Genomic DNA, 22,995 nt, shown 5'->3' with positions numbered 1-22,995 from the left:
TGGAGTTAGTAGCATAGTAGAATTGCATTGCATAATATGCAGCAGACCTACTTCTTTAAAAATCTTCTTTTTTTTTTTTTAAAGATTTTATTTTTATTTATTTATTTGAGAGAGAGAGTGAGACAGAGAGAGAGCACAAGAGGGGGGAGCGGGAGAGGGAGAAGCAGACTCCCTGCTGAGCAGGGAGCCCGATGCGGGACTCGATCCTGGGACTCCAGGATCATGACCTGAGCCGAAGGCAGTCGCTTAACCAACTGAGCCACCCAGGCGCCCCTTTAAAAATCTTCTTAACATTCCCTAAAGTTACTCATAAAGGCAGCCTTTCCTTCTCTCTACCAATTCCCCCAAACTACTCCCCAGTCTTATCCCTGTGCTAATTCTCTTCACCTCTTTACTTTTCTCTCCCCTCTTTCACACGCTTCAGAAGAGAACAAAAAGGAAAAATTGCAGAACTGTTCTGAGCTTCCTGTCTGAAATCCTTGGGGCTTAGATACATTCTAAACTCAGAACTTTTCAGATTTTAAGGTTGATATAATGCATATACTGCAATTTATATGAAGGGAATGGAGAAGTACCCTAAAATCAAACACATTAATATTTTGGCACTGATATACATGAATATTCATATTAAGTGGGATAAATAAATATCATACATAAGACTATTCAAGCTCAGGGCAAATTTAGGACCAAATGGATTTGCCAGAAAAGAAGAGAGCTTTTTGTTTTCAGAGCTTTGGTGATTCCAAAATTGCACAAGAAATTACTAATCTATACTTCAAAACTACTATTTTTTTTTTCAAAAAAATAATATTTTTCTTTTATTCCTAGCACATTTAATTTTATTAATAGTCAACTAAGGGTATTAAGAATGATGGAATTGTGTTGGCAGAGGATGGGTGATTCACTGAGCACCCACTCTGTGCTGAGCACTATTCTGGGCTCTGTACCTGCTGAACAAAGCAGATGAAAGTCCTGCTCTCATGCAGCTTGCTTATGTTTTGGGAAAGGCAGGGGGTAGGGACAGATAATAAACAAACAAGCAAAAGAAAATACAATCTGAAATCCAGAAGTTAAAGATGCAATGAAAAAAAATAATAAAGCAGAGAAAAGGCCTACAGAGTGATAGAGAGTGGGGATATGATCAAGGAAAGCCTTTCTGGGGAGGCAGAACTTGAATGGAGATGTGAAAGGCATCATGTAGTGAGCCTTGTGACTTTCTGGAAGAAGACTACTCCAGGCTGAGGGGACGATAAATGCAAAATTAGGGGTCAGTGGTGGGGGAGAGGGTAGGGTGCTTTTTGAGGAAGCCAGGGTGGTAGAATGACCTGAGGGATTAGGAGAGACAAGGGAAGTGAGGTCAGAAGGAAAACATAGTATCTAGGCATGGTTCTTAAAATTCAAGAATGAGGGGATGGGACAGGTGATTGGAACCATCACTGACAGCAGATGACAGGAGGAAGACAGCCAGACAAGGTTGGTGAGTGAGAGGTACAAGCCCAGCAGGGAAGATAATGAGGTGAGCAAGGGGCTGCCACACTGCCAAAAGGCTGTGCCAAGGCTCTAAGCAAGCATGGTGGGGCAATGCCAGAAGGCAGGGGAACAGGCAGCAGAGGGCAGAGCCCCTTTCTTGAGAAGAACAGTGGGAGAGAGTGAACAGACACACTCATGGAGTTGTCAATCAAGGGGAAGCCCTGGCTATAGGACAGGGAAGAATCCATTGCCCAAAGGTGAGATCTCAAGCAAAACAGTTCTGGCAGCCTGGGGTTAGCTGAGTTAGCTGAGTTAGCTGAATACTTACTGTCCTCCTAAACAGAGCTGGGATCAGCTCTGCTGGCTAGGGCAGGACCCAGGCAGGTGGGAAGTGGGATCATTACAAACCTCCCCTCCTGCTTCTGAATTCATGGGTAAAGTTTCTTAATATTTTCCTTTTCCACATACCTAAACAGTCCTAAAACAGTCTTAGATGCCTGGAAAGATCAGAAAAAGTGCTCTGCATTTACTTATGAACAATGGTACTTGGTTACAAGGGAAGGAAACAGCTGTGGTAGTAATACAGCAGGAAGGATAGATCTTTGGAAAGAGTATGCTAGTCCATAATAGATGAAAATGGAGGGAAAAAGACTTGCCAGCCCAGAGGAAGAATGATGCCCCCATGACCATTGTTAGTCATGATAGAAAGCAACCATGACAATGATCATCATTAACTTAGCACTTACTGAATTACCCCTATTTGCCAGGCACAGTGCTAGGCACTTTACATATGCCTTCCAAACCTCACAGCCATGGAAGCATTAGAAGGATGGATAGGTGGTGCTATTCTTGGTGTTTTTATTGGCTGCTGGCACCCTGGGTATAGATGTAATTAAGAAATAAGACCCAAAGATCACACCAATGTTGATTAAAATGTCCACTTTAATCCTGAAAAACAGAACTAGAAAATTTGACATGGATTTGCTGTCAAATGGGCTTCTTAATTTATCTTCCCAAAAGGAAGGCTTCTTCCTCAAGCGTAAGACCTATTTCTGTAAGCTTAGTCCAAAGCAGAAAAAGAAGAAATGGAAGAGACAGAGAGTGAGGTCAAGCAAACACCCACTCAACAAAAGATTCTTTGTCCCAATGGGAAAAGTGAGAAAGGGAGAGGATGAAAGAGTTTCTTCCTTCTATCCTAAGAAGGGCAAATTACCTCCTTTGTATGGAAGAGTGAGGAATAATAATCATTTTGGTCGTCTTATCCACACTTTACAGACTAGCCAACTACAGTTCTAAAGTGCAAGTAACTAGCCCAGGTCATAAAGCTAGGAAGTAAAAGAGAAGTCAGTATTTGAATTCAGGTTAGTCTGACTCAGAAGTGCTAACTCTTTATACTATGTCATCTAAGAAATTAACTTATAGAAAAAAAAAAATCCTAAAATCTGTATGGAACCACAAAAGACCCTGAACAGCCAAAGTAATCCTGAGAAAGAACAAAGCTAGAGGCATCACATGTCCTGACTTCAAACTATATTACAAAGCTATAGTAATCAGAACAGTTTGGTACTGGCATTAAAAACAGATACAGATCGATGGGATAGAATCAAGAGCCCAGAAATAAATCCATACATATATGGTCAACTAATATTTGACAAGAGAGCCAAGAATATTAAATGGAAAAAAGAGTTTCTTCAATGACAGTGCTGGGAAAATTTGATATTCACATGTAAAAGGATGAAACTAGACCCCTATCTTATACCACTCACAAAGAACTTGAAATGGATTAAAGACTTAAATGCAAGACCCAAACCATAAAACTCCAAAAAAAACAACATAGGAAAAAAGCTTCTTGACATTGGTCTTGGCAATGATTTTTTGGATAGGACACCTACAACACAAGCAACAGAATCAAAAATAAGTAAGTTGGACTATATCAAACTAAATAGCTTCTGCAAAGCAAAAAAAAAAAAAAAAAAAAGAATCAACAAAATGAACTGGCAACCTACAGAATGGAAGAAGATATGTGCAAACCACACATCTGATAAGGGGCTTATATCTAAAATAATTAAGGAACTCATACAACTGAATAGAAAAAAACAAAACAAATAATCCAATTTAAAAATGAGCAGAGGATCTCAATAGACATCTTCCAAAGAAGATATGCAGATGTCAACAGGCACATGAAAAGATGCTCAACATCACTGTTAGGAAAATGCAGATCAAAACCACAATGAGATATTACCTTACACCTCTGAGAATGACTATCATCAAAAACATAAGAGATAATAAGTGTCAGTGAGGATGTTGAGAAAAGGGAACCCGTGTACACTGTTGGTGGGAATGTAAATTGGTGCAGCCACTGTGAAAAACAGTATGGACATTCCTCAAAAAATTAAAAACAGAACCACCATATGATCCAGCAATTCCACTTCTGGGTATGTAGTCAAAGGAAATGAAATCACTATCCCAAAGAAATATCTGTACCCTAACGTTCATAGTAGCTTTACTTACAGTAGCTAAGACATGGAAACAATCTAAGTGTGTATCAAGAGATGGATAAAGGAAATGCGTATATATATATAATAACATTTATATATATATATATAAATATATATATAATGAATATATATATATAATGAAATATCATTCGGCCATTTTAAAAAAGAGGAATATCTTGCCATTTAACAATGTGGATGGACCTTGAGGGCATTATTCCAAGTGAATTCAGTCAAAGACAAATACTGTTTGATCTCACTTATATATGGAATCCAAAAAAAAAAGACTGAACTCTTGGAAACCAAGAACAGACTGGTGGTTGCCAGGGGTAGGGGATGAGGGGTGAGGGATTAGAGTATAGACGGTCAAAAGGCACAAACTTCCAGTTATAATATAAATAAATTCTGGGGATATAATGTATAGCATGGTGACATAGTTAACAATACTATATGTTTGAAAGTTACTAAAAGTTCTCATCACGAGAAAAAAATTCTATTACTACATGAAGTGAAGGATTTTTTTTTTTTAAGATTTTATTTATTTATTTGACAGAGAGAGACACAGCGAGAGAGGGAACAGAAGCAGGGCGAGCAGGAGAGGGAGAAGCAGGCTTCCCGCCAAGCAGGGAGCCCAATGCGGGGCTCGATCCCAGGACCCTGGGATCACGACCTGAGCTGAAGGCAGACGCTTAACGACTGAGCCACCCAGGCGCCCTGAAGTGAAGGATGTAAACTAAACTTGTTGTGGTAACCATTTCGCAATATACACATAAATTAAATCATTATGTTGTACACCTTAAACTTAGACAATGTTATTATTTGAGTATATCTCAATAAAACTGAGAAAAACACCAAATTTTAAAAGGAGACTCACTTATATTTTTAATTCTTACAAAGGTAATAAGGGATCACTATACAGAATACATACAAATTAAGAAAAAGAAAATTAAGAACACCCATAATCACCCATAGCCTTTGTAAATATTTTGGTATAGAGCTTTCCTGCCTTTATATGAGATGTCCTATCTGAAATCAGGCTTGAACCAGGTTATTACCGGAAAATTTCTGAGGGAGTTGAAGGTCAAGAACTGTCAGGGAGACAAGGTTCAGGACTCAGAGAAAAAACCTAGTAAGTAGTTCCTGCAGACTCCTGACACACACCAATCTTCAACAGCTGTCTACCAGAAGTCAGCTGTCGCTTCAGCAAAGCCAGAATCCAATTCCCTCCTGTGTTTGCTCCACCTGTGTATCTGACTGAGGTCCCCTCCCTTCCTTCTGGCACATGAAGTCGGAAAGCTGCCTCATCTGTCATAGTCCTTTTTGTTTCCAAGCTCTCATACCTGTGCTCTTGCTCTTTGGCCATTCTTCCTCAGCTCCCCAGGTGACTGGTTGCTGGCAATTGCCTAGTTTTGGACTACTTCCTCATTTGGACATCTGGAATTGGAGGCTCCCCTTGTCTTAATGTCTACCTGGCTTCCAGCTCACTGCTTGCTCTTATCCTCATTTTTTTGGCACTCCCACGGATAGTTCTAATACCTGGCTTTCAGAACTAGGACATTCCCATTCCAGCCTGCTGATCTCTCAAAACCAGGTTTTACCCAGAGTCCAACCCATCCTTGCATCTACCATCAATCCAGACTTTTATCCAGATCTGGATTTCATAGTCCCAATGCCCATTCAACATCCACAATCAACAGCTATCAATGTCCCCAGATAGACACCAGTCTTTTCCATTTCTACCAATAGCCTGATTAGAAACAAAGGACCGAAGACATTTCCAAACCTATATACCTTGTACAATAATTTGTTCTTATTGAGAAGTGGCATCTGTTGCCTATCACCAAGAGGTGAAGTCAGACCATTGCTGCCCACAGCATCTTAGTATTTGAGTTGCCAAGGAAAACACAATGCAGTCAGGTACCAGATGGAGCAACATTTTAGTCACATGAAGAAGAGACAGAGCAAGCTCAGCTTCATCGGTCCCTCATGGCCATGGTTATTGTGTCTATAAATATGTTGTCATTTCTCTTCAAATAACAGTATAAATATATCTGTTTATTAAGTGTAACATTTTTATAAGATATGGATTTAAAGAATGCTTTTTTCTGAATTCATTTTCAGCACCAACTCTGCATGACATAGATTCTCTTAAAGTTACCTGAGGCCATACCTTTCCCTCTTCCTGAAAATAAACCACCAACTTGGCTTGAGACCATAACTCAAGTGTTTTAGACTGTCATTTACAAGACAATAAACACCAAATGGACTAAATCTTAGCAAACAAATTAGAATGATCAGAAATAGAATGATTATATTAGAGTCAAATTAATCAATTAAATTAGAATTACTGATTTGGAAAATGAGCTATAAAAAAATGTTCAAACCAGTGCCTTCATTTAGAACTTGACTAAAATGTCTACAACTTTTCTAGAAAGAACTTAAAGAACCAGTCCCTAAGCCCACACCATGACTATGTTCAATGTGATTGCTAGGGCAATGAAGAACTCTTCTCTTGACAGGTAGCAGATAGGTAGCCAATGCACATATAAACTGCCCTCCTCCTTCTGAGACATGTTTCCATCCTGACAGCAAGGAAGATAAGCATGGGTTTCAATCCAAGTGGAGGAGGGGATGAGTCTTAAATTCCCCCACTGTCCAAATGTTCAGATTCATGTGGCTTCGGGATGTGTACCAAAGTTTTTAAGAAACTTGGAAAAGATCATCAAACCACTGGAATGTACTTCATCTTAAATTCACCTTTTGAAATCACTTCTTGTAACTTCACTAAATAGGAACATCTTCAAACCTGCTAAATACAAGCACATATAATTAGGTAAGCACCAGATTTGTTCAGACTGTAGCAGAATAAATGAATGGTATGACTTTACCGAGTTAGCACATTGCTTGTTAAAGCCTTCGTCCCTGAAACATCACCAGCAGTGTAACCATCTCCGGCATCAAAGTGTTAGTTAGCAAGAAGCTAAAAACACAAGTTTCTGAAACCAGTGAAGAATCAAGAATTTTTGAAAATGAACAGATTAACTTGTCCTCAGGCACTACTGAACCAAGCTGAAGAAGGACCTCAAGGAATATGTTTATCACTACTGCAGTGTTCTTTTTAAGCCACACCCCCCTGACCCAAGAGACCAGCAAAGTGGGGCTCTAGAAAATCATATGGTCTTCCAGGCCAGGAAAGTGGCCCTTGTCCCATTATCTAACACCAAAAGCACCATATTCACCTACATAGTAGGGACTGATATACAAGAGGTTCTTTATGGGGCAGAGAGAGAGAGAGAGAGAGAGATTCGTTTTTGTTTTTTTTTTTCCACTTCAAATGTGTGGGATTTTATAGCACAGTGCTAGACCAGCTCAATACCTGATTGAAATAACCCAAGAGAAGGATACAGAGGGAAGGCTGAATTCAGAATGCTCTGTGAGAGTACATCTGTTTTATATGAGACACACAATCTGTCTCATTCCAACCTGCATTTCTGGGTCACTTGAGACATTTAAACTGCACTTATAATTAACAGCTATTTTTAAACAGTGAAAAAATAGAGCACTGGTAAGGTACAAAAGCATTAAAATTGCCCCAGTTTCGCTTTTGAATAGGACACACCACTGCAATATGCTTCAAGATCAAAGAGAGCTCAGAAAAAGAGAGAGCAAGAGAGAGAAAGAGAGAGACAGCCCGATCAGTGGGGATAAATTGTTCCCATTATGATGGTGTAAGAATAGGGTTCTTTCAATTGAAACAATTTAATAACCACATTCATTACATTGGTGTCCACTTGGTTTTATCTGAGCAGTTTTTGCATAACTGGGGAGCAAGTTCAATTGAGCTTATTCTCTAGAAATTAAGATGTGCAGGGTTTGACATTCAGAAATTAAGCACTAATAGCCGGCCAAGCAGTTGTCTTGAGATTCCCTCTGGATGTAGTGAGATCTGCCTACCACTAATTATGTCAAATGCAAATGCATTCTCTAAAAGCCTGCCCCAAATTTTCATTAGCTCATTTTAAAGCAGTTAAGGTTATATTAGGGTGATGATGGGATAGCAGAGTCTCTTCCTTGGAGTATGTTTACAGAATCACTTCGTAAAGCATCACTTGCATAGTGTAAGCATAGCATTGCCGTCTGTAAACTTGCTTTTCCCTCAGCTATCAACAGAGGAAATCTTTCAGAGCACTTTTCTAATATTCTGTGAGATCAAGACAACCAAACAGAATCATGACAAACACTTGGAAGTGCTGATTTTGATGAACAAGGGGATCATTGATTTCGGAGGGAAAAAATGACTAATTTTCCAGGGTTCACTTCAGTGGTGGATAGCTCTCTACTAGGAAAAGGGTTGGACTTTTTGCCAACTAGCTTTCCTGAGAATGGTTACATTTGCCAGTTCTCAACCGCACTATGGGGCATAACGTGTCATTTGAAGCATAGTTTATCCTAACGAGCTGTTTAAAAAGATATTAGGACTGGAACTGCAGAAAGGCATACAGAGGAAAACCCAAGGTTTACAGATTATGTATGAGATATACATAATCCATTCCTGTCTGCTACCCTCACTAGGAGCTAAATCGTGTACGGGAACATTTAAAAGACATCTCCCAGTGTACACTAAACCCTTCTTTGTTTTCTCGCTGCTGCCAAACAAGGGAGAGAAGAGAAGTGTTGAAACATACAATTGGGTGGCAACTTCATAATAGCTGCACTTCTTCTTCCCTTCTTTTTTCCAGAAGACAAAGTGTAAAAACTAAGAAGTTGCCCTTACCTCTACAAAAGCTTTTAAATAACGGCTTTTCCAGGAGCAACTGCACTTCTCTCACTAGACCATTTCCCCAGATGGGATGTGCAATATAAAACCACCATACATTGGCTTATTGAGGAAAGGAGATAGACTTGTACAAATCACTGGAAAGATAAATAAGCTATAGAGATCAATAAATAAAAGCCAGGCGGAAAAAAAATCAAACTCCGGCATTCCAGACCAATTAAGATGTTATTTACTGCCTATGTGATTGTAACTTCGATACTCTCCTTCCTTGTTTTCACACCATAGGCATTTGTTTTGCTGAGAGAAAGATATATAACTGATGTGTAAATAGAAAATGATATAGATAGATTTTATGTCCCATAAAACTGTTAATCTGTGCTCCACATTAAATATAAAGTACATGTTTTATTTAGACACTGCACTGGTATAATTAAAATAAAGTATGCTAGCTTTATTTTTTTCTGTAAGTCACTTCCAACCATAGAGATCAAATAACAGTACAACAGCAGCATGAAATGTGGTTATAATAGCCTGAGACCACATTTCCTGAAACTAAAACATGGGAGATAATAGTGTGAAGGTACAAATTAAATGCAAATAAAACAGATTCCCTATTGTGGCTAATCCCTGTATTGGGTTTCAATGGGGAAATTTCACTCTAATGTTTAACTTCTTTGTACAGTAATCATTGACATGTTATCAGTTACATTTTGAGATGTCACTGATGGAAACTATCAGTGAAGGATTTAAGAAGACTACCTGCCCACCTTTCAGAAAGAGAATGGAAGTGCCTGGAAAAAATTAAACAAAAATATACTGCCCAGACTGCTTCTGGGATGCTTATGGCAGTTGGCAAACACTCACTGACTTGTTTCCTAATTGATGTACATTTTTGTGGCAACCTACTTTAATTTGCCAGCAGAAGTTCTTTTTGATTTCAGAGGTGTGTCAGCATATCTTAGCAAGATCCCTTTTTTTGAGGGTGACTGCTCTAAAAACATCTCACATTTTAACACAAGGGGACTTAAGAGAGTCCCCTTGTGTCACAATTTCTGGTTTTCCTATGTTGTCATAGGCCCATATGGCATGGAGATCAAGAGTGGCTGGTGTGATATAGATGTTTTCAAAGTCGAAAACTATGATGTAAAATGAACTTAGCAGAATCACCCTTTCTCTCAGCTCAGTTTCACATGGACCTTGCCACTAGTGTTTAAAATGGTCATTGAGCAATTGGCTTCTTGGGATTTTCAACTGAACTGACATGAGTAGCTGTTTGACGAGATGCAGTCTTACTCTAGAGCTTTTGGTGAACAATCTCTTTCTAGTCTTTTATAAAATGGCATATGTCTTATAATTCCATAATTGACGGGTCTCAACTTTCAGGAAAGCTTTGGGTATGTTACATTCTACACTGTTATACTCTGCAACTCCTCACTTCCAAAAACTACCAGAGACTACCAAAAAGTCTCTGCAGTCCCTTCCTCACTGTGAAGACTTCTATTTCTGAAAGAATAAAGAGCCACATTGACACAAGTTAACCCAAACTTCATCCTTTCCTCCTTCTCCTCCAAAATTAGGGGCACACAGCCCTGGGGGCACACAAGATGATGCACTGAGGTGCAAAGAAACCATTAGAAGATTTGTTTTTATTTATTTATATACTAAAAAGAAATGAAGCTTTACTAATAGTATATATACTATTAATATAGATAATGGATGGTTTAGAAGGAAATGTACATATACTGGGGTACATAATTGAAATTTTCAAACTATTTTCATGCATGATTTTAAAAGTTTGGAGACTCCTAGGAACTGCAATTAACTCTCCAAATATTGGTACGGGAAAGAACTCTCAGAGACTCCATGTGGTAGGCAGATTAATGCCATCAACCCCCACACCCCCACTTAAAGATGTCCAAGTCCCATTCTCCAGAACCTGTAAATATTATATCTTGCATGGCAAAAGAGATTTTGAAGATGTGTTTTAGGATATGGACCTTGAGGTGGAGAGATTATCCTGGATTATCTAGGTGGGCCCAATCTAATCACATGATTCCTCAAAGGTACAGAACATTTTCCAGCTGCAGTCAGTGAAAGAGAAAGGTGGCAATGGAAAAGAGTCAGATTGTTGCCATGTGAGGAGGATTCGACTCACCACTGCTAGTTTTAAAGATGGAGGAAGAGGCCATGCGTCAAGGAAAGCAGGCAGTCTCTAGAAGTTGGAAAAGGCAAGGGAAAGGATACTCCCCTAGAGCCTCCAGAAGGAATGCAGCTTTGTCAACAAGTGACTTTAGCCCAGTGAGACCTCTGAACTACAGAACTGTATGCCAATAAACTTGTATTACTTCAAGCCACTAAAGTTGTGGTAATTTGTTATGGCAGCAACAGGAAACTTCTCTACTCCATCGGCCCTAACTAATTTTGAATGCTGGAGTATCAAGACAGATCTAAGTACTACATCAAATGGATTCAAGCTGCCATCATTTAAACATTTTGGGTCAACATCTCCTGAATTTGCCTCACTAGAGGAACAAATAACAGTGAAGTAAGTATGACATGAGAAGCTGATGAAATATTACTTGCAAAAATGGGAATAGAAGAGGAACAAGCTCTTTGGTCAAGAAGAGGTGAGAGTTTTCAGATATGATCTTTCCCATTATCTGAACATTATCTATAGTGCCATCAAATACCAAAAAAGAGTAAAAAAGCTGACCTTGGAATAAGTTGCATTTTCCCCCAAACCTAAGGCAGTTAGAGAATTTTAAAACTCATTCTTCAATATTTAAACTTCAAAAGGTAAAATTTCCAGGAATGACAGTATCGTGCTGGAAACATTAATGTGCCAGCATGAAATAATATCATTCTGTAGGAGGTAATAAAGGTATGAATTATGTCAAATTGTATTTGGCTCATGGATGTTACTGTGCTTCTTACGGGCAGATACAGCTAACAGGCACAAGAACACCTGCTTGTCTCCCTTAGAAAATTGAAGTCATGTGCACAAACATCAGTCTATGAAATTAGGGGACCATTTGTTGCAAAATGAAAATGTGCCCTGTTACAGATACACCTCCTAGGAATGTGGACTATCTCTTGTTACAGCAGAACATAATTTTTCTCCTGGCCTTGCTCACTATAGAAAGAACCATTAAGCCATTTACATTACAAGTGGTGGCTTCTACTCCTGTTAGGTAATATAATATGCTAAATGAACTTGCTGCTATGCTATATAGTGCTCTATTATGGGCTCTCACCATTAATTGGTTTGGGGTCATTGGCTATCTCAGTTAATGTGAGGAATCTACTGTTCTTTAAGTAAAATGTTCAATAGCATCTCGTATTGAAATGGGCCAGATTCAAATGATATGCGTCATTATGCATGTGCCAATGTACAAGTGTATATGGGTTTTCCTGCATTTGTATTTAGGGTAAGAAAACAGAGTCCATTTTTTAAAGTTTAAAGAAAGTATTTACAGGGGCCATTTTGTACCAAAGTTGTTTAAAAGTCTGAGGAAACGTGGCATGAGGAAAATACAAAATCTGTAGGCCTCGTGATGATGTAACTCTTTTGGAGCTAACACACTCAGGGGGGAAAGCTGCCTTTCTCTTCTTCGCCCCCGGCTGCAGATGTATATGGATAACACTGCAAACAGAACCATCACTTCTGCTACAACCTGGGTAATAATGTGCTCAGTTAATCTACACAACATAGAGTCATCCTCTCAAAAAGTAATTCACTTCTTTAAAAACTGGAAGGAAAATAAATATGGTGCAGTAAAATTGTTGAGTAGAGGAATCTATCTGGACATTTCACAAAACATTTCATTATGCTGACAATTCCCAGAAGTACTCTCAAGAGTGCTTTAAGCTGAGGATTACTGCACTGGAGCTGATGGACTTTTTTTGTAGCCCCTTTAAAAGGCAGTGAACCGTTTTTCTATTTTATTTAAATAATGCCCCTTAAAATGGATTTTTAGAGGTATAATAACTCCTTAAGAGTCAGTTATGCTAAACAGTTTCTCTTGATAGAAATGTTGTAAAACTCGTTAACTGCACAATTTCAGATGCCGGCTTGGTGAACACTAACTGACATGTGAATGACCAGAGTTTGTAAAATAAATTGCAATAGTTGTTGTATCACACAGCTAGCATTGCACAAGCTAGAGGCCACAAGGGGCTCCAACCTGACAGAAAATTACTTCAAGATGAATGAAAAGTGCTTGTTTCTCTTTATTAGTTTTTAGAGAACAATGAAAATGTTGAACTGTTTACAGAGGGCTGATTAAATGTGGTCAGTGGGGCCATGTCCCTACTGCTAACTGTTGGCCTCCTTCTCCCGTTGGCCCCCAAACTACACACACACCACCCACTCCAAGCACCCAACCCCCACCCTTAGCTCCCTGCCACATGCATCTTCTTAGAGGCTATTACGGCTGCACATCTGTGTGTGAAATGTGCTCATTCTGACATTCCACTGCTGCTCAGAGCTGCAGAGGCCTTTGTTAGGTAAAACACTATTGTCAAGTCTAACAAGTAGGTCATGCAATTTGCTGGACACTGCAGCAGAGAATAGCCCAGGATGAATTGCTTTGGCCTCAAATAATGCTCAGTTCCATATTGGAATACATATGTATTCTTTTCATTGGGCAGTACTACCAAAAGTCATAACATATTTTTAAGGCTTTGATTTAAATATATATATATATATATATATATATATATATATATATATATATATGTTGCTAGGGTTAGACAACCACAAAATAGCCTATTTGTTATATTTACTCAGGATAACTACTGTCTTATGGCTAAAGGCAAAAGGCATGAAGTGCTTTAATTGCTCATTTGTGGTTTAAATCCCATTTATGTTTTACCAGAAAGCACAGTGCGAGGAAAGGCACTAGCTACCATTTTAGCTGACTATTTGGTGTACTTAAAGTGGGTGGTCAAAAACCATGGCATTTAGGAGGATGTTGTGGAGAATGATTCTCACTTTATATTTCCTCAAAGTAAACAGCGCTTGATGGAAAGAAATATGAGAACTCATTAATAAGCATATGCCAAGCAGGAAGAGAAAAGTCCTTTTACCAGACCAAGCTAAATGAATCAGATCCAGAAGATGTTTTAGTAAACTAAAAAATTAAGGAAAAGCAAATCACTGTCACTCAGCTCAACAAACAGCCTTCCATGGCCCATCTCCTTCCTCACTCCTAACCTCACCCTTACACACGCACACACACGCATGCGCACGCACACGTTAGGGAAATAAGCAGTAATAGGGAGCAGTTCAAATGCTATTTGTGGCATTCTGACACAATACATAGCACACACCCCTAATGTGCAAGCAGGATTCTCTTTCCCTCTGTGCAGAATATGCATTCTGAGCCTATTATGTGTATAAACAATGGCATATGTAATTACCTTTCTAGGGTGGCAATTATTCCTCAGAATCAACAACGAGAGTTAAAGCATGTTCCCCCAAAAGACATTTGGGGATCAATTCTGGGTCAATTACGTCAGGCTTTGATTTATCACATGGTGTCAGGCCATGTTAAAAAAAGAAAATTAAAAAAAAAAGACATTATGAGATAAAGGCTAAAGGTTTGACTCAAATTGGTTTGTTTCCAACTTTGCTTTCTCCCAATTGCTCTTCCCTCCCCCTTTCTCAAAACAACTGTGATTTGCTGGGTTTTATCTGTTAGACAGTTTGCTGTTTGGGAATACTAAATGAAATGAATCTGGACTACATCCAGATTTGATCTGCCCCCACACCACCAGGCACTGGAAATTTCTCCTGGGATGCAGCAGAGGGGAGAGGTTAATAGTTCAGGCTTTAGAATCTAAGAGATCTGGATTTAGATCCCCATGACTTAAGCAAGATACATACATATCTCTGCAGTAGATAATACCTACTTCAAATGGTTGCTGTGAGGTTTAAATGAGATAATTAAGTGAGAGGATATGTGTAAAACACTTAGCTCAGCGGCTGGCATGTCGTGAATACCCAGTGACTAGAGTGATTGCTCTTCTAGTGGTAGACAAGCCAGAGGAGGAGAAGCAGAACAGCCCCTCCAAGGGCCCACCCCTATGGAGCTGGCCAAGGGCCAGGCAAAGCAGAGTGGATGTTAGTACAAATCACAGGGCTAAACTGATGCATCCAAGACACCCATTAAGAAGCCCAGTGGACTAGACTGAATATAATAAATCCGGTTAATTTGGACTTACTCTCACTAGATTGACTGTAAACCGATGAAGGTGCTACTCTGTTAGCAAGACCCCTCCGTCTTTTATAGAGCCTTAAGCACCACAGAAAAAAAGCTACTTTACATGTTTTGAACACCAAGTGTTTACTCAACACATACCTACTATGCACCAGGCACTGTGCTAGGTCCAGGAACATAGAGATGGTCCCTCCAAAAAATTTCCCAGAACAGGAAATAAATGTCTACAATTTAGTACAATATAGTTTTGGAACTCAGATTAACGAATATCCAGTATCACCATCAGGAGTTTGGGGGCAGCGCGATTCATCCTATTAAGGATGGATCATATAATTAAAGTCATTGGTCAAATTAGAACGATTCTTTACCAAGCAGCAAAATAAAGGTTTTTGGAAATTATGTAAAAACGGAAGGTATGAGAATTCTCAACAAATTCTTTAGGGAGCAATATAATGTCCCATTCAAAGAACACTTTAAATCCATTTTATATGGAGCAACATAAGAGGGAAACATCACTTCACAATTCATTTCTCAAATGATGCACAGTGCTATTGGCAGTATTATTGGCAGCTTAATTAAGAAGTCTGTTGATGATATTTAAAAAAAAAAAAGCTGGCACATTTTCCATTCAGATGGACACTACTCAAGACAAAGACGTGTCTATCGTTGCTTCATACATACTAAAATGTGTTACAAACACTACATAATATGTCTAGTATCTATAGTCATTTTAGTGTCTTAACACTGGAAAAATCATGACTTATACCCAGATCAGAAATAAGTTTTTTAAAAAAACCGTACAGTAATTTTGGAGCATAGAGGACAACACATGAATACTGAAATAGCCAAATTTTCCGACAGAGTCATTGCCTGGGTCTGTTTTGCTCCTATCTCTGCCCTATCTTGGCTCCATGAACAATATTCCCAAGTTTGATCCAAATCTTCCCCTTCCCCATGCTAATAACTCACACAGGATGTCAGGCTCCTAGGGCACAAAAGGCAGAGGCCTATAGAGACAAAAGATGTCATTCACCTACCCACTCTGCAAGAAATGTACAAACACAATATGTTTTTTCAACAGACAATCTACACCTAGGAGGGAAAAAAGAATTTAATTCAATTAATTCCAACTCTAATGTGTTAATATCTCTAAAGTCTACCAAATATTTACAGAATCAATAAAATAAATCCTACCTATCGAAGTCCAAAAAAAATGGAATTAAGATGTCCTGAGTTGCCCACATTAGATTGTTTTGTTTTGTTTTTTATTAAAGGGATTTAAAATACTTGCAGAATACACTTATGCATTCATTTGTTTTCTATCTTAGAAACACACTTAATTAAGAGCAGAAGAAAAAAAAGGGCCCTGAAACTAATTGTAAATCCATTGAAGGCAGGAAACACAACTTACTTGTCTCCCTCATTTTCCCTCCCCTATTTTGTGCAGTGATTCACCCATAGTAAGTACTCAATTAAGTTGAAAAGGCAATGCATGTTTCAGTTCACATTAATGTGGAGGGGTTGCATAGGTTTAAGGAACAGCTGAGACAAAAAGGATAGGTTCAATCTTCCCTGATCTCTGGCTAGTGAGGCACACTGTCTTGAAAACTTTGCTGAAGCTTGTGTAACACTGGCATCATTAACTGTTGGCCACTGTGGCATGCTTAATGTCTTGATTTGTTTGCCTTTTTGCTGATGGTAACAAGACGATTCTCCAACGGTTGTCTTCCCAACAAGAAAATGTGAAAGGTGCTGTGAAGCAGGTACTCAGTGAAGCAGGTATTCAGTCTAGCCCTGTCCCACAGACAGTACATCTGTGAACAAAATGGAAACAAATTATTAATCCAAGCCTTTCTAAGAACAACTTTTCAGAAGTACAACAGTTGGTCTCCCGCTGATCACTAAAATTATTTAGCTCAACCTTTCAATACAACCAGGATCTTTTATGGTAATAATGTTGGTTCAAGTTTTGTTTCCCTACCTTAAATAATGACTTTGAAATCCATGCCACCCCAGGTGCAGATCCAAGCCCAATAAAATCAGAAACACCACGTGTCTGTACATTTTGAAAACAAAGTTTCCGTATCCAGGTAAGGAATCTGTATTTTCTTTCCTCAGCTCCATAGACAGGAATAAAACCCCTCCCGAAGTTCCAAGCCCTAACCCTTCACAAAGAGTAAAGTCCATGCCTGTACCCCATCCTGGCGGCGCAAAGCTGCTGGCTGGGAATCACCAGCTGCAGACAGCCTCCTGTAGTGAATCGATCTGGCCAGGCAGGAGCACTCTTCAGTCAGCAAAGGCTCTGAACTAACCAGGTGACTAAAAGAGGGACGCATAATCACTTCAAACATCACCTCCAGCAACCGAAGCCCGGTGAGAGCAACACAGACAGATACAGGTAGGCCCCACCTGAGGCTTTTCAGTCATACTCATGTACATGTACACTACTAATACTATCTTAGAACAGGAAAGAAAAGCATCTTGGCAAAAAACATTTCTATTCATTCACATGCTCAAGGGCTCTTTCTCTCTGAAATGTCTCACTGCAGACCCACGGCTGTTGAGATTTAAAGCCAACAAACTCACAAGTAAGCTTGGCCTTAACACACTTATTTACTAATTTACTTTATTTATTTGGGTTTTTAAAAAACAGGCCAAAAGTGTATGTGTTTAAAACGCCCTTCAGCTCTGAGTTCTCAGTGGCTTGGCCTACCTATTGCTGTGGGAATGGGGGTTGGTTATTTAAGGAGAGGGAACTTTGTTCTCTGTGAGTGGGCAAGTTTCCTAGGCTCTCTCTTTTTCCACCCCACCCCCTCCTTGCCTGTCTCAGGGGATCAGGGATCCTCACCCTGCTGAGGCCCAGCTTGGAAAGAAAGAACGCAGGAGCTTCAACTAATCTTGAATCTTGAATCTTGTTTGCCCAGCCTCTTCTATCCCACCCATGTCTGTGAGCCCAGGTCTAGTGTGAGTGTTGGAAGATGCCTATAGCAGGGGACCCTGGAAGTGTACTGAACTGGAGTAGGACTTTTCCTTCCCATGGTGCACTGAGCAGTAGAGGTGGTGAGGGGTGAGGGAGCCATGCTGCTGAATTCTGGTTGGCATTCCCCCCTTGTGCAAGATGGGGAGGCTGCGGATGGGGCAGCCTCTGCTTGGTTTGGTTGTGAGATAAACCTGGAGAAGCAGCACAGTTATCCCATTGAATTATTTGAGCAAAACACTGCTGTAAATAACTTTTGTTGTTGTCTTTTGTCAAAGACAATTGCTTTGGTTTAAAAAAAAATACAACACCCTTCAGCTCATGAACAAAAATGTCATACTACACAAGCATTTAAAATCAACCTGGAATCATTTTAGGTTCTTCCTTCTCTATCCATTATATCAAACTTGTCACTGACGCCTCTTCTTAATTTGAAATGTCTTTTGCAGCCCCCTTTTCTTCTGAATTCCTACTAAATCCTCCCCACCCCTTTGACAAGGCCTGTCCTCCTCAGCCTGGACTATGACAGGCTCCTAGCTATGCCTACATCTCCTATGCTGTAGTCTCCACTCCTTCCAAGTGATGCTCCCTCCACAGGGCCTCCACTTCAGCCATTCATTCCAAGATCTGTCTGAGGTAGGGCCCCTGAAGGATCTACTTAAGAGGCTCAGCACATCTGTGACCTTCAGTGCATCTTCATCAGGCAGGCAAAAGAGAAGCAACCTCAGCCCACCACATAGCAGGAATGGTATTCCTTTCTTGGCCACAAATGCACTGAATCACACTGAGTTTAATCTGCACAGCTTCATCATTGTTCCTCCATTTCCCTACTAACTCCACACATGTTGGCCCAACCTCCAGAACTGGCTTTTGCCCTGACTAGGTTTCCTTTCTCCTTCAAGACCTTGTGCCTTGCCCTGAACTTCAATCTGCTTGACTAGGGCCCTGACACTACCCTTCCCCAGATTCTATTCCAGAACTCCAGCTGCCGGCTGGAATCCAGCTATGATGAGATTGCCCAACTTCCATGACACCACCATTCCTGATGCAATCTCACCTGCTATCTACATTCTAGTTAACCAGATCTCCTGATGAATTGGATCTCCTCAGATCCAACACTTCCTCTTGTTTACTGAGGACTAGACTGCTGGCTAACCCTAGTGTTGCCAGGCTCCCAGTCCCTGATAACACCTAGACTTGACTTCTCTTATTCCCTGGCAACCTATGTTGCTGAGATCCTACATAGGAACCCCATATTCCCAGCCTAGACAAATTCTACTTAAGAGGCTAGTTTTTGTAATATCTACAATGTCTTTATAATATAATTTATTTATTCATTCATTCAATTAGTCAGCAATTTATTAATTTATCCTCCCTTCATTCCATAAAAACTTAAAGAGGTTAACATTAACTTAGTTAAAAAAAAAAAAATCTTACCTGACTACCTACAACTTAACCCCTGCCTGATTTTTGAAGTATCCCACTTTCCTATTCCACTTCATTCCCTAGTCTCCAAAAGGAAGTCTCTGCTTCTGGCACATAGGTTCACTGGTCTCTAAGCTCATTATGAATCTTTGTTCACCCCCTCTTTTCTGCCTTCTTAATTAGTTCCTTTAAACCTTTGGCACCTCACTTGTGACATGATCTAGAAAGCCTTCCCCAAGAAACAAATCCACAGTGACTTATCCCTTATCTGGATTCTTCTGGAGTAATCAATAACACATAGTTCAAGTACTTCGGTTTTCACTAAATATTTCCTATACATTAGCTCCCCAATTAGTTCTTTGAGAACTGGGATAAAGGCCATGTCCTGTATTTGTTATAGTGCCTTCTAGAGCAAAGTTCCACTTCTGCTTCTCCCCACCCTTACTCTACTCCCCAAACCCATGCTCATGAAGGAAAAGAGGAAAGGAGACTGAATCAAGTTACTGGAATCAACTAAACCTCTTAATAGGGGCTGGAGCTTTGGGTGTATGGAGAAAAAAGGTTAAAGTTTTTACTTCTGTAGGCTGTGACCTCTTTGGAGTTCATCTCTTGGGATTCTCTCTCTTTAGATTGTTTCTCTCTACTTCCACGTGGCCAATGAGGTAAAACAGGTCTAGAACTGCCTCCCACTTGGGAGATGCTTCCCAATAACCTTTCCCCAAGATAAGGCTTAGGGCGAACTAATTAGACCAGCTCTAACTTCAACTTTTTCTTTTTTTTGTTTTTCTCCTGCCTCAACCAGCCACTAGTAAAATAGGACCTAGAGAGTTGGACCCAGGAAAAAGGACCAAGGACATCTATCTGTGTGCAAGACACAATATTTCCAAGCAGTTCCATGTGGACAGCTGAGTTCATCAGAGACTGCATTAGGGTTGGGGGTTGGGGGTTGGGGGTTGGGCAGCACCTAGGTAACAAGAGTATATGTATATGTACTTGAGGTCTATCCTGTGCTTATCTCCTCCTGTGGACCCAGAAGATACCGAAGTAAGGATCTGTGGGTCCTTCTCAAAAAATATTCCCAATCCTTGTTAATTAATTTTTCTATAGTAAATATCTAAACTTTATCAGTATAGACCAAGAAGGCGCATCTGGCTGGCTCAGTCAGTAGGGCATGCATGATCTCAGGGTGGTGAGTTTGAGTCCCATGCTGGCCTGGAACCTACTTAAAAAGAATAAATTTTAAAAAATTAAAAATAAAAAAAAAGAATTGACCAAGAATTCTAAGAAACTCTGAAGTTCAGAGTCAGGATTGTTTATGATTTATGTATTGAGTACATGCTTCATTAACTTTAGAGTAATTTTATTTCTATAAAGCCATCTCTCTATGAACTCATCTCTTACAACATAGATCTCTTGAGTTTGAGATCTTTTTGAGTGAGGATGCAAGCAAGACAAATTGCAAGGGTTTTGCAAGGCTTTCTGCCAAAGATTAAAGCCAGCAGACCTCTTGTATTATGAAATTTTGAATTAGCACTTGTAGATGACCAGAGCCCACTGAAGAATCATGTAATAGTCATGATATCTCACATATTATATTTAAATAATTGAAATATATCATACACATACTATATACATGTGTTTGTGTGTGTGTATATATATATGTGTATATGTGTATTTGTGTGTGTGTGTATATCTATAGGTGTATATACACACATATATATAACCTTGATATACTACTTGGAAAGAAATCTATAATGGATGTAGTTGTATCCCAAAGTCATGAGATCATTCATCACTTGTCTAAGTCTGTGGTCAAAACTCCATTTGGAAACAATGTTGTTAATTAGCATGTGATGCAGAGACTGCCAACTGTCCCTAATATCTCATCCTCCCCTTTTTTCCTTTATTAATAGAACCCCTGAATTTTGAGAAGTACATGGCCACAAAAATATTTTTTCAGACCTTCCTGGCAGATAGGTGTAGCTAGTAGGATGTTTGAAGTGCAACATCTAGGAAATGCCTTTATAAAGAATGATTATAAGGGCCTCTGGGTGGCTCAGATGGTTAAGCAACTGCCTTCAGCTCAGATCATGATCCCAGGGTTTTGGGATTAAGCCCTGTGTCAGGCTCCCCACTCAGTGGGGAGTCGGCTTCTCCCTCTGCCCCTCCAAACTGCCCCCACTTGTGCGCACGCACGCGTTCTCTCTCTCTCAAATAAGTAAATAAAATCTTTTAAAAAAAGACAAGAATGATTATGTACCTTGGACATGTGAATGAAGCCAACACCCAGGAAGAGCTGAGTAATAAGATAGAAGTTTATTTTTCCCTTACTCAACAGTATAAGCAAAAGCAGCCCGGGGTTGATATGGTATCTGCACGATGTCAGGGAGCTCCCCCTAGCTTGTTTGAGCCACTATATTTTGGAATCTCTTAACCAAAACATAAGCTAGGCTGCTGTAGCAAATATAGCACTGTAATTCTAGCTCTGCCACTTATTACCTATCAAAACTTGGACAAATTATTTAAACTCTATGAATTTGTTTCTGTCTATACCTACCTCATAGGTTGTTAGCAACATGAGACTGTCTTTTTTTTTTTTTTTGCTTCCCACTATATCCCCAGCTTCTAGCACAGTGTCTGCACATAGAAAGAATTCAATAAAAATTAATTATTATTTCTGTTCCTGTTGATATGCCAACTCTAGACACATAATGCCATACCTTAACAACTAACCATTAGGTACTTCCAATAAAGATCTGAATAATGCAACTAATCAACATGGTGTGCATTAGAATGATCACATTTTCTGACCCAAATCTTGGAAAACCTAGTCTGACAAAAGGTTTTTTCTTACTTGTGAATTTATTTATATGAAAATTCTTATACGTTAAACCATTGGTTGTCAACTTAATAACTGACTTTACTTTTAAAAATTATCTGCTTAAGGGGCACCTGGGTGGCTCAATCGCTAGGCGTCTGCCTTCAGCTCGGGTCATGATCCCAGGGTCCTGGGATCGAGCCCCAAGTTGGGCTCCCTGCTCGGCAGGGGGTCTGCTTCTCCCTCTCCCACTCCCACTTCCTCTGCTTGTGTTCCTGCTCTTACTATCTCTCTCTCTCTCTGTCAAATAAACAAATAAAATGTTTTAAAAAAATTATCTGCTTAAATTGGGCATCCCTGGAAAGTCAAAGGCATATAGCCCCAACATTAATGGTTCTGTTCCCTCTAGTTTTTATTACATGTGCATGAATATGACGGGGGGGGGGAACAACCCTGATTTTTATAACACATTTAGGGTTGTGAATTTGTATTGCAGTATTTCAGAATCTCAAGAAAAATCATTCTTATGTTTTCCCAAAGGAAGATAGGCACTTCTTGCTTCTGCAAAAATAGCATGGATGGTACAGGTAAAATAAAGCTGTAAACAATACCTAATACTGCCCCCATTCCCACTAATAAAGAAAGAATAAACTCAGGGAAAAAAAATAGCATGGATGAGCGAGTTTTCAGTAAAACACATTTTTTTTCTATTGAAGAGCACTTAATAAACACACACACCTGGCTGCTTTCACTTCTCCATGAGTGCCACCCATTTGTCAGTCATCGGAGTAATTCAGTCTGATCTGTTAAGG

General features: G+C 39.6%; 1 long non-coding RNA gene across 11 annotated transcripts in view; it reads right to left on the bottom strand.

Annotated features, from left to right (window-relative positions):
• LOC118536848 (uncharacterized) overlaps window positions 1-22,995 on the bottom strand; it is a 661,957-nt gene that overhangs the window by 497,039 nt on the left and 141,923 nt on the right. For 8 of the 11 annotated variants that reach the window (XR_013445706.1, XR_013445703.1, XR_013445702.1 and 5 more), the window contains one exon: window positions 16,057-16,777. The exons of 1 other annotated variant lie outside the window; for it this stretch is intronic. This is a non-coding gene — a long non-coding RNA (uncharacterized LOC118536848). Of the gene's footprint in view, window positions 1-4,497; window positions 6,775-14,163; window positions 16,778-21,922; window positions 22,003-22,995 lie in introns of those variants that run through there. 2 more of the 11 variants (XR_013445694.1, XR_013445699.1) reach the window with 2 other exon arrangements.

Source organism: Halichoerus grypus, chromosome 2 (genome assembly GCF_964656455.1).
Source record: "Halichoerus grypus chromosome 2, mHalGry1.hap1.1, whole genome shotgun sequence".
In the NCBI taxonomy this organism is placed as follows: domain Eukaryota; kingdom Metazoa; phylum Chordata; class Mammalia; order Carnivora; family Phocidae; genus Halichoerus; species Halichoerus grypus.
Note: the sequence above shows the minus strand (reverse complement) of the source record. Positions and strands in the feature narration are given on the sequence as shown.